This window comes from Dreissena polymorpha, chromosome 6 (assembly GCF_020536995.1).
Source record: "Dreissena polymorpha isolate Duluth1 chromosome 6, UMN_Dpol_1.0, whole genome shotgun sequence".
Taxonomy (NCBI): domain Eukaryota; kingdom Metazoa; phylum Mollusca; class Bivalvia; order Myida; family Dreissenidae; genus Dreissena; species Dreissena polymorpha.
The window spans coordinates 34,716,351-34,731,194 of NC_068360.1; the positions used below are offsets into that span (position 1 = coordinate 34,716,351).

Here is a 14,844-nt window from a genome sequence, read left to right on the forward strand (position 1 = left end):
ACAATAATTGCCTTATTGGTTGTGAAATTGATGTTGCACATTTGACGGTACACGGCATCTGCAGCTGCTGCTGGCAAGTTGGATACAATTTCCAAACGTGAACGAAAGGCAGCAGCCCAATCATCTTTGTTTGTTTCACAGATGTCTTGAAATGTTGTCTGAAAGACTAGAGTCCGAGCAGCCAATACAGCATGATCGCCTTTTTTCTTCATACATTTTGCCGGCTAAACAAAACAAGCAGTGTTCTTAAAAAAAAAATGAATTAAGTTTGGATCTTGATGCCCTTCATTCAGATTGTTGGTTCTTCTGTTATTCATCCTGGGAAATTATATTTTGATTAGAATACTATTTTCTACATTCCACATGAGCAAACTGACCGGGGCCCGTATTCACCAAACAATTCTTAGACTTAAGTCTAAGAATAAAGAAAATTCTTTAAATTAGAATATTCAATAATTTCTTTAATTTTAAGTCAAACTCTGCGGTAAACATTTCTATCTATATTATTCTTCATAAAGAACATTTTGTTAATGACATAATCACCAGAGGAGGCCTGTATATATTCAAACACTGAACACATTTTTCTTGGTTCTAAGTCTATTCTTTATTCTTAAGTCTAAGAATCGGTTGGTGAATACAGGCCCAAGTCTGTCAAATATGGTATTACTTAGTTTTTTCTTGTTTATCGAACAGAACCATTTCTCTGTAAGCTGGTGCTTTATTGCATCGTCTATACAGATGTTGCAAATTATGCACAGTTCCTTGTTGCTGGACATTCTGAAATGAGACAAAAAAGTATATACATATATTACAAAAACCCTAAAACTTTTAATTATTATAATTTAGAGCCAGTTTTGTCAATTTTGTTCTAGCGAAAGTTAAATAACAAAAGATTTTATGGCATCAATAGGCTTCCGTAGTTTTTTGTTTTTCTCGCCACCGCTATAAATCGATTTTTCAATAGAGGAAAACAGCTTTATCAATCAAAAACATAATATAATGACACGTAAAGAAGAAATATAACACAAAACACAAAAGGAATTGGTGAAGCTTATTTTTTTTAACGATACATTCTTTGTATTATTTTTTTAGATTGTCATCAATATGAAAACTCGAAAACATATTACATTTTTCATTTACGGACACTCTGCACCGTTAAAACCTATATGCGCTTTAATATACATTATTTAATAAAATATATTGATTGACTTACCTTTCTCATTCGAATTAGTCCATTATATACAATATTCCGGCTTTTAAGAAATCATCGAAACCCACGGCGTATCGATCAAATGCAGACGATGCTATTTGTGTGTAGATCTACGGTAGTCGAGACGGTTAAAAAAATATCTTTTAAAATTATTAAAATAAAATCATAAATTTTACAACTTTCCCCCACATGAATTTTTCTAGACTTTTTATATGATTAATATGATGCTTTAATCAACATATTTACGCACTCAGAAATTCTGTTGCAATTAGTTTGAGGTCAACGTGTAGATTGAATGGACTACTGTAGAAGTTAACTGAATATGAGTACCATTACAACTAACATTGACAGAAGCACCAGACTTTAACCTAGGTTTAGAACCAAATAGAATTGTCGATGAAGGGCTTAGAGAGGAAGAGCAGAGTATTAGTTCTCAAACTCTTTATTCAATATTCACGTAGTTGTTGCCCGTTGTTTATTGCTTGACTACTTTATTGTCCTTATTATAATTAGAGATAGTGATTCGGTAATTCATTAAAGTTCACCTGCCGCGGTTTTAAAAACCCGTAAAACACCTTTATTTATCGAATTTAGTGCATATCTAAACTATTTCGCTCCTCACTTCATTTCAAATACGGTGTTATTAGCGAGAACGAATAGAACAAAGTCGCGATTTTTCACACATTCCGATGTTCTCGCCATTTTTTCATTCAAACCGGAAGTGACGTAACAGGCACTCAATAACGACTCAATTACGAGCCGGTGTGGCGTAAAATATGAAAGACCCGTAAAATATGCAAGTGCGCATGTGCAAAGGAATCACAACATCCGGCGTAAAAAGTGCAAGTTGCATATGTAAATATATTAATAAATCTACGAAAAGAGATGATAATTAACATTCTTATCATTATGTAATGTCAGCCACGTAAGCCATGCTGTTGATTGCATAGGTGTCACACGGATTTAACGGTGTAATGTACGTTTTTACGATGATAAAATATGTCCATTATGGTTGAGAACATCCTGAGAGGCCCTGTTGTATGTGTAGACGATAAAAATACAATAATATTAAATAAACATGACTATTCGAACCTAAATAATGCAAGAAACATGGTATGTATTCATTTACTACATGAAGGAGAACAAATACTTTAAAGACAAGCTGTACACGTTGAATAAATTCAGCATACAAGATGCTTGACTTGCATATGTTGCGGATAAAGGGATTGTCAACCACGACAACGAAGAAAAGAACAGTTGTTAAATACTGTATTTTTTCACAATTGGTTATATTGATTAAAATATCACGACATGTCAAAAATTAAGAGGTTCGAAAGATGGTTCGTCCACGATATATTACATGACTTAACAAAAGTTGTGGTATGTCTACCAGGTAACTACCAGTCAACTATAAATAACACCAGTAGATTGATCATCATCGTCATGTGGTAAATCCAGGAAAATGCAAACTGTGCATGCGTAATGAATTGTATACATTATATATAAAAAATGATCAATCTACTTGCGATATTTAGAGTGTGTATATTGTTATATCACCTATTTTCACGATCTACTTTCGATTTCACATCGTAAAATTTTATTACCAATTATACTGAAAATATGAACTTTTTTCAAGTAATATAATATACCGGTTGTGATATGTTCATCAATATAAACTAATAGTTGTTAAAAAAAACGGTATTTTAGAACTTTTCTTTTTTCGTCATTTGTGGTTGACAGTCCCTTTAAAATACACATTTGAACAAAAAAACAACAACTATATTCTAACCTGAAGTATCCATGAAAGTTAGTTTCAGTCTTTGATAATCTTTATATAAAATAACCTAAATGAGCTAAATTGGTTTTAAAAACAGATGAACAGTTGGTAAGTTAAGCACAAAGAAATATTGACTTGCATATTTTATGGCCACACTTGCAAATTTTTTGGCTAAACTTGCAAATTTTATAGCCACAAATGTATATTTTTATAAGAATTTTTTAAGTGAAACTATGTAAGAACAATGGCTTCTAACAGATGAGTGCCTGTTAATGAACAACACCATGATAACTAAGCTATATGTGTGGGAAATATTAACCATTTAGCACCATAAAGCGGGTATATATGATCTTGTCAAATATTTATTAATTAATATAAAATATGTAAAAAACTGATTATACATATATTTCAATATAAACTAAAATAAAAGTTAAGAAGAACATGTGTCGCCAAAATGCTAAATAAGCCATATTTAATTCTGAAATCGAAAAAGGCTGTACAGCCGAATTCGCAGCATGTATATTATGCATGTACGATGTGAATCTAAATTTAGTTTAACGGTTCATTTGAAATACTGCATCGATATTGGTTCATACGACACCCGAACACTTACTAAAAAGACGAATGCATCGGTTAATACAGGAAAATATGTACGAATTATCTTCGTCACAATAGGCTCGGGCGATAATTTGTATTTGCTGTATTTTATGAAATTCGTCTTACATGTATCATTTTTCTTGCATATTGTGTGTTATTATAACATATTTGTATCAATATATCAAAATTTAACACATATAAAAATCGTATAATTACGCTTTAAAACGTTGACTTGGATATTTTACAACAAAAAATGCATATTTGGACATGATAGTACATGACTTCTCTTCCTGTTTTTTTTAAGCGGCCTTGTCCCCCTCATTTTGTGAAAAAATGAGCTGCGAACAGTTCCAAACTGTAAATAAATGAGTCGCAAACTTTCTAAAATTAGTCAGTGAGCTCTTGTCTTATGAAAGCATTTTGTATTTAAACTTGGAGCAGATTGGTGAAAATTCTTTAGGAGTGTGTATCCTCACAAAAGTGTGACGGAAGGATAGACACTGAGAGCCTAATGCTGCCTTTTTGATACAGCACAACCGACTTTGTGTTTGTGAACAGAATGTATATAATGTTAAATAACATGTTTGAAAAGTCAATGAATTAAACTCTTCATTTAACGTTTAATTGTATCTGCCCAGGATAACATTCAAAATTATTGTACATGTGTGATGCCTTTATGCTATAAATTACTGGTAATTAATAAATAACTACCACTTGAAGTAATACCGTGACAAGTGCTAGACCTTTAACTACCCACACTTGCATTTAAAATACTTTTTTATTGGAAATTCCTGTCAATGTTAGTTACGAATTCAGCGTACATATAGTTATTTCTTATTAAGTGCCAAAGTTTATAATAAAAATGGTGCAGTTGTATCCCTAAGATTAATAATAGCACATATAAATTATGACAAGGTACACATTTCTGCAAATTATTATACTTGTACCAAAAATCACCTGTCTAGGGGCATCATAAATTCTTATCTGTTGTAATCAACACCCCTAGTGATATATGGTTTCTAAACCCCATTCTGATCAGCCATAAATCACAGTCAAGAGTGAGAAAATGTTGTTATCAGATACAATTCTTATCAGACACTGGTCATTAATGGGTTAACTTATACATCATATTCACCAAAAAATAATTTACTGAACATTCACCAATTACAAAAATCTATACTTTCAATCTTATTTTTTCCAACAGGTTTTAATGTTATAATGCAATCTGAGATGAACAAAAGGGTCATAAGCCACATATATAAATTATATAATTTATGTAAATTTAAAGTATGACTTTAGTTGTTTGTAATTCCTAGTTTGAAAAACAATAATGCAAATTAAAACAAGAGTTCCGCGGTCGGAGATGACCGCATTGAAGCCGGATTTTTGATTTAAATGACAGGAAAGTACCTTTCGTGTTTTTGTCAATGCAATACTTAAATTACTGAAATATTGTTCAAAGGTCAAAATGAAATGTAAGTACTTTTCAAGGCATGAGCAAACCTTGTGTTATGTTTTGAATGCATGCATATACATGAACAACAATAACATTTAAGGTCACAAATATGAACTTGAATTGACAATTAGGAAAGTTTGATCTCAATTTTTTTATTAGCAAATTAGTAACATATTGTTTGAAGTTTCCATCAATTTCATTATCAAATGTAAGAAAATAAACTTAGATGAAATAATACTATTTATTGTTTTGCTTTCACATACCTACACAGAAATCCAGACAGCCTTATGATCACTCCAAAAGGTTTCTATCACACCAGTTCTAGCAGATAGATTGGACACATAAATATGATCCAAGCTTGAATGATAGTCTGTGGTTTCACTTGGCGGGGTAGCCTTCAGTCCACTCAAAGACATGAACTTCTGAAGTTTTACAAGGTCAGAGCTTGGTTTTAACTGATCGACGTTGAAGTCACCAATTGATATCAGTGTCTTTTCTTGTAGTGGACTGAAAGCTACCCCAACAAAGTGAAACAGCAAAAATTATAATATTTTAGAGCCCTTTCACATTTGAAGTTGCCGCAACTGTGAACCTCAATTGAATGTCCTTGAAATTACCAGTGGTAAGCATACCAAAGTTAAATCATGAAAAAAATATTCACATTTAAGGTCACTGTCAATTGAAAGACTTTAAAATGACCAGTTGTTCTCTTGACCAGTGGTCATCTGTTAGTCATGGCAAAGTCCATGTCCAAGCATACGAAAGTTAAAACAACTTTTAATTTTTAACATTCAAGGTCACAGTGACCTTGACCTTCAATGACCTTAAAATGACCAATTGTCATCTACTAGTGCTGGCCAACCTTCATGTCCAGTTTGAAGACTGTAAGTCCAAGCATAAGAAAGTTATACCATGAAATAAGAATTTTAACATTTTTACATTCAAGGTCACGGTGACCTTGACCTTAAAATGACCAGTGGTCATCTACTAGTTCTGGCCAACCTTCATATCAAGTTTGAAGACTCTAGGTCTAAGCATACCAAAGTATTAACAACTTTAACATATTTACATCCAAGGTCACAGTGACCTCGACCTTCAAATGAATGACCTTGAAATGACCAGTGGTCATCTAAGTGTGCTTGCAAACCTTTACGTCAAGTTTGAGATTCTAGGTCCAAGCATACCAAAGTTACAACAATTTTAACATTTTAACATTTAAGTTCACAGTGACCTTGACCTTCAAATAAATGACATTGAAATGAATGACCTTGAAATGACCAGTGGTCATCTAAGTGTGCTTGCAAACCTTTACGTCAAGTTTGAGATTCTAGGTCCAAGCATACCAAAGTTATAACAATTTTAACATTTTAACATTGAAGGTCACAGTGACCTTGACCTTCAAATGAATGACATTGAAATGAGCAGTGGTGATCTTCTAGTACTGGCCAACCTTTATGTCAAGTTTGAAGACTCTAGGTACAAGCATACCAAAGTTATAACATGGAATAAGAACTTTAACATTTTTACCTACCAAAGTTATAAGAACTTTAACATTTTTACATTCAAGGTCACAGTGACCTTGACCTTAGAATGAATGACCTTGAAATGACCAGTGGTCATCTAAGTGTGCTTGCAAACCTTCATGTCAAGTTTGAAGACTCTATGTCCAAGCATACCAAAGTTATAACAATTTTAACATTTTAACATTTAAGGTCACAGTGACCTTGACCTTCAAATGAATGACATTGAAATGACCAGTGGTCATCTTCTAGTACTGGCCAATCTTTATTTCAAGTTTGAAGACTCTAGGTACAAGCATACCAAAGTTATAACATGAAATAAGAACTTTAACATTTTTACATTCAAGGTCACAGTGACCTTGACCTTCAAATGAATGACCTTGAAATGTCCAGTGGTTACTTACTAGTTCTGGCCAACCTTCATGTCAAGTTTCAAGACTCTAGGTCCAAGCATACCAAAGTTATAACAACTTTAACATTTTTACATTCAAGGTCACAGTGACCTTGACCTTCAAATGAATGACCTTGAAATGTCCAGTGGTTACTTACTAGTTCTGGCCAACCTTCATGTCAAGTTTCAAGACTCTAGGTCCAAGCATACCAAAGTTATAACAACTTTAACATTTTTATATTGAAGGTCACAGTGACCTTCACCTTCAAATGAATGACCTTGAAATGACCAGTGGTCATCTGTTAATCCTGGCCAACCTTCATGTCAAGTTTGAAGACTCTAGGTCCAAGCATACCAAAGTTATACCATGAAATAAGAACTTTAACATTTTTACATTCAAGGTCACAGTGACCTTGACCTTCAAATGAATGACCTTGAATTGACCAGTGGTTACTAACTAGTTATGGCCAACCTTCATGTCAAGTTTCAAGACTCTAGGTCCAAGCATACCAAAGTTATAACAACTTTAACATTTTTTATATTGAAGGTCACAGTGACCTTGACCTTCAAATGAATGACCTTGAAATGACCAGTGGTCATCTGTTAATCCTGGCCAACCTTTATGTCAAGTTTGAAGACTCTAGGTCCAAGCATACCAAAGTTATACCATGAAATAAGAACTTTAACATTTTCGAGCACGCCGCCACCCCGCCCGCCCGCCCGCCCCCCCGCCCGCCCGACAACATCAATCTATAAGCCGAGATTTTTTTGAAAAAAATCCGGCTAAAAAATATATGACAGTTGCAAAAAGAAAAAAAGACACATTTCCAGTATGTACATGTATACACAATAAAAGTATGAATAAATTGCACTAACAGGTGAAAAAGGCATAGAAACACATTTTATTTTTAGTAACGGTACAGTACCGGTACTCTATTAATGGTATTTTGTAACAAGTTGAAAAGAATAGAAATATTAGAGGTGAAAAAGATGCATATTCAATTCGTATAAAGTATTCTATACAATACAACTCAATGGCATTGTAACAACAAGCATCAAATTTATATATTAAGTTGCGAGACAACAGTACTGAACAATTTCCATTTGCCGTGATGAATTCTTAGTTGTGTTTTTATTAGCTCATCTATTTTTTGAAAAAAAAATGAGCTATTGTCATCACCATGGCGTCGGCGTTGGCGTCCGGTTAAGTTTTGCGTTTAGGTCCACTTTTCTCAGAAAGTATCAATGCTATTGCATTAAAACTTGGTACACTTACTTACTATCATGAGGGGACTGGACAGGCAAAGTTAGATGACTCTGGCGTGCATTTTGACAGAATTATGTGCCCTTTTTATACTTAGAAAATTGAAAATTTTGGTTAAGTTTTGTGTTTAGGTCCATTTTATTCCTTAAGTATCAAAGCTATTGCTTTCATACTTGCAACACTGACTAACTATCATAAGGGGACTGTGCAGGCAAAGTAATGTAACTCTGACTGGCATTTTGACAAAATTATGTGCCCTTTTTATACTTAGAAAATTGAAAATTTGGTTAAGTTATGTGTTTTGGTCCACTTTACCCCTTAAGTATTATAGATATTGCTTTCATACTTGGAACACTCGCAAACTATCATAAGGGTACAGTAAAAGGACAAGTTGCATAACTCTTGTTGTCATTTACACGGAATTATGGCCCTTTTTTACTTAGTAACTTTGAATATATGGTTAAATTTTGTGTTTCGATCCACTTTACTTCTAAAGTATCAAGGCTATTGCTTTCAAACTTCAAATACTTTCATGCTATCATGAGGTTACTGTACCTTGCAAGTTGAATTTTACCTTGACCTTTGAATGACCTTGACTCTCAAGGTCAAATTATTAAATTTTGCTAAAATTGCCATAACTTCTTTATTTATGATTAGATTTGATTGATACTTTGAAAAAACTACTTTTACCTGACATACCACAATAGACTCCACCCAAACCATCCCCCGTGCCTTCCCCCCCCGAATCCCCCCCCTATTTTTATATTTTTTTTTAAGATCATCTCACAAATGACCACCACACCCTCACACTATACCACCCCACCCACCCCCCAATTTTTTTTTTAGAAACGGTTAAAAAACACAAATATTTATTTTTATTATTTTATGTTTGAAATACTGTCCGACCATCGCACCCAAGAATCCCCCACACCCCCCCTCCCCCCCACCCCGAATCCCCCCTCCTAATTTTTTTTTTTAAAGATCATCTCAAAAATGACCACCACACCCTCACACTATACCCACCCAACCCCCAATTTTTTTTTATTTGAAACGGTTCAAAACACAAATATTTATTTTTATTATTTTATGTTTGAAATACCGACCAACCATCGCACCCAAACCCCCACACTATACACCCCTCTTCACTCCACCCCTCCCTCCTTTGTGATTGAAAATGAGAGTCCTTTCACCTTTAAAAAGAAAATAGATGAGCGGTCTGCACCCGCAAGGCGGTGCTCTTGTTAATTTATATTTTTACTTTACCGGTAGTTACCATAGATATATACTTAATGTATTTCTTGTCTCCTGTTATGCTTGGAATGCATTTATTGATTGTACACTTGTAGAAGTATAGCTTTATAAACAAAATAACATAATTATGATGCCAGCATTTGTGTGAATTTTTCTACAAAAATTAATTGGCAAAGAAATCCTTCATGCCTATTTGTGTATGTGTTTGTATTCAACGGTGAAAAGTCTTGGCTGTTATATTGTCAACTGTATGCTAATATTTCTTTAAATTTCAGAACTGAGAACAGACTTCACAAGGTCTAAGAAGGTCTAATACATGCCAACAGCATATCAATTCCGTTGATGTTCTCTCTACATATCAATGGACAAATAAAGCTCTCGATATTAAGTGAACAAATAACACTGGATTACTTAATTCAATTTTATAACTGCACTACCATGACCATGAATAATTGTGCTAAGGTACAGCTGGCTTGGTTTGGACACATCACCAGGCACAACTCTTTGCAAGGCTGTTTTCCAGGGTACGCTAGAGGAAGGTCGACGATGAGGCCATTTGTAGAAAAGATGGATGGATAATGTAAAAAAATGGACATGCCTTTCCATGGATGAATTACTCAAAGCTGCACACAACAGACCCGACTGGAGGAGCATTTCTGTATCGTGGTCCCTCATTTTCCCAAACAAGCTGAACCAGTTTGAGAATTACTGGGATAAAGAAATAATTTAATCTAACAGTCATATATTTGAATTTTTGAACACGCCAATCTATATTATGTATATGTGCAGAATCTTTACCTCTCAGACTATGACATTACCAATTTAAAGTACTGGAAATTTAGTTAAGTTAAAGTAAAAATTACATTTGTTTCATAAAGCATGTATTATTTATTTCATTATTTTTAACTCACCTGAGCACAAGGTGCATATGGTGTGCTTTTAGGATCAGTATTTGTCCCTTGTGCGTCATCAACACTTTTATCCAGGTTTTCGGAAGGAAAAAACTGGTTATTAGATTGGCGAATGTCGGCGGGCTGGCGGGCGAAACAAGCTTGTCCGGGCCATAGCTATGTCGTTCATTGTGAGATTTTAAAATCATTTGGCATAGATGTTCACCATCATGTTACTGTGTGTCGCGCGCAAGAATTACGTCGATATTTCCAAGGTCAAGGTCACATTTGGAGTTCAAAGGTCAAAAATGGCCATAAATGAGCTTGTCCAGGCCATAACTATGTCATTCATTGCGAGATTTAAAATTCATTTGGCACTTTTGTTCAACATTATTGGACATTGAACGGTGTGTCATGCGAAAGAAATACGTCAATATCTCCAAGGTCAAGGTCACACTTAGAGTTCAAAGGTAAAAGCTTCTCTTGTTTTGTGAAGACAACATGCAAAATATTCTGTGTCAATGCATGTGGGGGTATAATTATGTCACGTGTATGACAAAGCCCTTGTTATCCCCCGCCATCGGCGGAAGGATATTGTTTTGGCGTTGTCCTTCTGTCCGTCCGTCCGTCTTTCCGTCCGTCCAGCGCCATATCTTGGAAGTGCTTTGGCGTATTTCATTGAAACTTGGTATGAGTATATATATGGATAAGATAATGATGCACGCCAAATGGCATTGTACACCATCTGTAAATAACAGAGTTATGTCCCTTTGTATCTTGAAAAAATGCTTAATTGAGTGTCAAATATAACACTTGTGTCCAGAAGCATATTGGCGGGGGATATCAATTCAACAAATTTGTTTGTTATAAATATATTTTTGTAAAAACCTTGTTGTGACAATTTTGTCCCTTGTTCCTTGTTAACACTATAGGTAACATTTATTGCTTGATTGCCATGAAACATGTTAAGAAAATGTGTCCCAATGATATCTTTGTTGGGTTTGAAACTGTGTCACACCAGGTCAAAACCTAGGTCACTAGATAAAAATAAACAAAAAAATGGTCACATTTATTGTTCAATCTTCTTGAAACTTGGGCAAACATATGTCTTAATGATATCTCAGCTGTGTTCGAAAATGTTTCGGGTTCGTTGAAAAACATGGTCGCTAGGGGGAATCTTTTCTCACATGGCTAAAGTAAATCCTTAACACTCTAGAAATCACATTTATACTTCAACGTTCATTAAACTTGGTCAGATCATTTGTTCTTATAATAGCTCTGCTTTGTTCGAAAATGGTTATGGTCTGTTGAAAAACATGGCCACCAGGTGGTGGGGCAGTTTACCTCATATGGCTATAGAAAAACCTTGTAATTCACCACATACGTAAGTGTGCAAATGCATTATTCAACATTACGCTGCTAGACTATCAACAGCATTATATTGTAATGTTCAGATAGGAAGCCATTCATGTACGGGGTATAATAGAGTAAACTGTGATACACGTTTAAGCTGTTCTTTGCTAATGTCTTATATCAACCCCCCCCCATCAAATTTGGCACATGTCGGATAGGAAGTTATTTGATCAGTTATATAGCTATCCAAGTCTATAAAATATTTCAGGGTTCCCAGCCAACCTGGAAATCAGGGAAAACCTGGAAAAAGACTTTCATCTTTTCCAGTCAGGGAATTCGTGAACAGTTCCTGAAATCAGGGAAAAATCAGGGAATTTTGTTTGGTCAGACTTTCCCGACTTGTGTCGAGAATCTGTACGATTAAAACAGCAAATCGAATCCTTTGTTTGGCTATGCAAGGTTTGTAGTATACATGTAGCTTAGTTATATCTGCAACTGCTATTTGAGGGTTTCTAAAATGAGAAATAGGTCGAAATTATGATCCTGGAATTTTTATTTCCATCAGGGAAAAATCAGGGAATTTTGTTCATACAATAAACTGGGAACCCTGTTTTTTACTTTGTGCGTGTGGCCTCTTCTGAACCCATTCAAGAAGAAATAACACATACATGTAGTCGAGGGCCTCAATATGAGGTTTTGTATAAAATATAACACTAGGTCATAATGACTTCTTTATTAACATCAAGTAACATTAATTTCATTCCAAGACATAACATTAACACAAGGGCTGTTTGTAAAACATGCATGCCCCCCATATGGGCTCTCTGTTGTAGTGAGAGCCATTGTGTGAATATGTTTTTTGTCACTGTGACCTTGACCTTTGACCTAGTGACCGGAAAATCAATAGGGGTCATCTGCCAGTCATGATCAATGTACCTATGAAGTTTCATGATCCTAGCCATAAGCATTCTTGAGTTATCATCCGGACACCATTTTACTATTTCGGGTCACCGTGACCTTGACCTTTGACCTAGTGACCTGAAAATCAATAGGGGTCATCTGCGAGTCATGATCATTCTACCTATCAAGTTTCATGATCCTAGGAATAAGCGTTCTTCAGTTATCATCCGGAAACCATTTTACTATTTCATGGTTCAAACAGAAATCGCAAACCTAAATTCAAGCACTTTTCAAGGACTTTTTAAGGCCAAATTTTCATTTTCAAGGCCAAGAACAGTACGTTAGTTTCCTTTTAAAAAAATGCATTTTCAAACCAGATTAACACAGTCAATGTCATTTAATTGCTCAACCTCATTAAACTTATTGCATATTAACTCATACATGTTATTTAATTACATACAAATACATGTTTTAATATTCATCCTTAACTCAATGAGTCTCACATATGTATTTATTTTTTAAAGTTATTACAAACAAATAAATTGATTCTCAATTTCATGTTTTCTGTGTGGGTTTCCCCTTTCTTGTGGCTTTTCAAAGCGCTTTCCCCCATCCCCCAACATCAATGGTCTTCATACATTCTCGACAATGTGCTTTTCGAATGTCATTTGTTTTCTGTACCCAGGAATATTCAGTTAACCACCCTGGTTTGAAACGACACTTCCCCATCGCTGCGTTTTCACTCGCGAAAATTGATCACAACGAAGAACCTCTGACGTAGTACACATAATCTGTGACGTGTACACATAACATTTCGTACTCAATAGTGTAGGAAGCTTATATTTCGTACTCAACTTTTTTCGCGAAGGAATTTATGATAAATTGTCATAATATTTCCCTTAAGAACGATTTAAGTTAATAATTAAAGCGATGATAAACGTAATTTTGAGCAGAAATAAACATTTTCAAGGCTTTTTTACACGAAATAAGCACTTTTCAAGCACTTTTTCAAGGCCAACCTTTGTTCAAGGGCTTTTCAAGCCTAGGACTCATTTTCAAGCACTTTTCAATCCCTGTGCGAACCCTGTATTTCAGGTCATCGTGACCTTGACCTTTGACCTAGTGACCTGAAAATCAATAGGGGTCATCTGCGAGTCATGATCAATCTACCTATCAAGTTTCATGATCCTAGGCCTAAGCGTTCTTGAGTTATCATCCGGAAACCATTTTACTATTTCGGGTCACTGTGACCTTGACTTTGACCTAGTGACCTCAAAATCAATAGGGGTCATCTGCGAGTCATGATCAATCTACCTATCAAGATTCATGATCCTAGGCCTAAGCGTTCTTGAGTTATCATCCGGAAACCATTTTACTATCTTGGGTCAGCGTGACCTTGACCTTTGACCTATTATTTAAGCATGATAAATTCACAATTTTTTCCCAAATGAGCCGTTTCATTGACGCAAAAATTCCCAAAATGACCAATTTTGTCGATAAAAAATTCCCAATTTGGTCAGACTCCTTTTCCCAAAATAGGCAGAAAAAGCCCTGCTAGGAGGTAACAGGTTCGATCCACAATGCGGGCACGTTCTTTAGATCTCCCCATAGACAACAAGTACTGGTCCTAGTCTCAAGAAACGGACTTTAAAGCATTTTAAATAAACTATGGCTTTCTATGCAACTGAGCTAAAAAAATTGGTTTAAACTAATCCTGCAATGTTAACCTTTAAACAGTAATAATACAAAGGAAAACCTGTTGTTCCGGGCAGAAAGTGGGTGGATGTGTGATCACTTGTTTCATTATTTCCACTGTTAGGTGTGCAGGACAACCGTGTTCAGCTTGTATGACCTGGGTGCTCTTGAAGGGGGGCAGTAGCCTGCGCACTGCAAACTAGAACAAGATGAAATAGACTTTCCAGACATATTTTTAGTTGAAAGTGTTGTTTTATGAATTTCAAACTATAATATTCCTATATTTTGCCATACATTCGTACATAAATGCATTGCTTGGACAATTTTTATTACTTTGATTAGTTTGTAAAATTATTTGGTATTTCTTAGATGATTTTAGTGCATAAATTTATGCAAGACATGACTTATGTAGGAAGATAGTCAGAAAATTTTGTATTTTAGAAATTCAGAGTATAACATAACCAAACTTTTTTTACCAAATAATTAGTTTTTAAATTTACGCAGTGCTAGGGAAAATTTTTGTTTACTACTTCAAATAGT

At 34.8% G+C, this 14,844-nt stretch overlaps 2 long non-coding RNA genes across 3 annotated transcripts; both read right to left on the reverse strand.

Annotated features, from left to right (window-relative positions):
* Nucleotides 1-4,920: 4,920 nt before the first annotated feature.
* LOC127834749 (uncharacterized) lies at nt 4,921-7,639 on the reverse strand. Its single transcript, XR_008028106.1, has 2 exons — nt 6,405-7,639; nt 4,921-5,410 (listed from the first exon to the last, which is right to left on the reverse strand). It is a non-coding gene; the product is annotated as an uncharacterized LOC127834749 (long non-coding RNA).
* A 4,788-nt stretch (nt 7,640-12,427) lies between these two features.
* On the reverse strand, nt 12,428-14,003 carry LOC127834750 (uncharacterized). 2 transcript variants are annotated; one of them, XR_008028107.1, is made up of 2 exons: nt 13,924-14,003; nt 12,428-12,790 (listed from the first exon to the last, which is right to left on the reverse strand). It is a non-coding gene; the product is annotated as an uncharacterized LOC127834750 (long non-coding RNA). The 2 variants fall into 2 exon arrangements; XR_008028108.1 differs by lacking the exon at nt 13,924-14,003 and adding an exon at nt 13,780-13,866.
* Nucleotides 14,004-14,844: the final 841 nt, after the last annotated feature.